This window comes from Amaranthus tricolor, chromosome 8 (assembly GCF_026212465.1).
Source record: "Amaranthus tricolor cultivar Red isolate AtriRed21 chromosome 8, ASM2621246v1, whole genome shotgun sequence".
Lineage (NCBI taxonomy): Eukaryota > Viridiplantae > Streptophyta > Magnoliopsida > Caryophyllales > Amaranthaceae > Amaranthus > Amaranthus tricolor.
In genome coordinates this window covers 5,381,040-5,381,373 of record NC_080054.1, presented here as the reverse complement: position 1 = coordinate 5,381,373, position 334 = coordinate 5,381,040, and positions in this window count along the sequence as shown.

Here is a 334-nt window from a genome sequence, read left to right as displayed (position 1 = left end):
TGAGAGAGTGAGTGAGTGAGGTGGTGTGTGTGAGCGTAGAGTGAGGTGTGTGTGTGTGTGAGTGTGTAGGGTGGAGTGGATGTGAGTGGGGGTAGTGTGTGTGTGAGTGTGAGTGAGTGTGTGTGTGTGAGATAGTGTGAGTGTGTGTGTGAGTGTGTGTGAGTGTGTGTGAGTGAGTGTGTGTGAGTGTGTGATGTAGTGTGTGTGTGTGAGTGAGTGGTGAGATGAGTGTGTGTGTGTGAGTGAGTGAGTGTGTGAGGTGTGTGTGATGTGTGAGTAGTGAGTGTGTAGTGAGAGTGTGAGTGTGGTGAGTGTGAGAGGTGAGTTGTGAGAG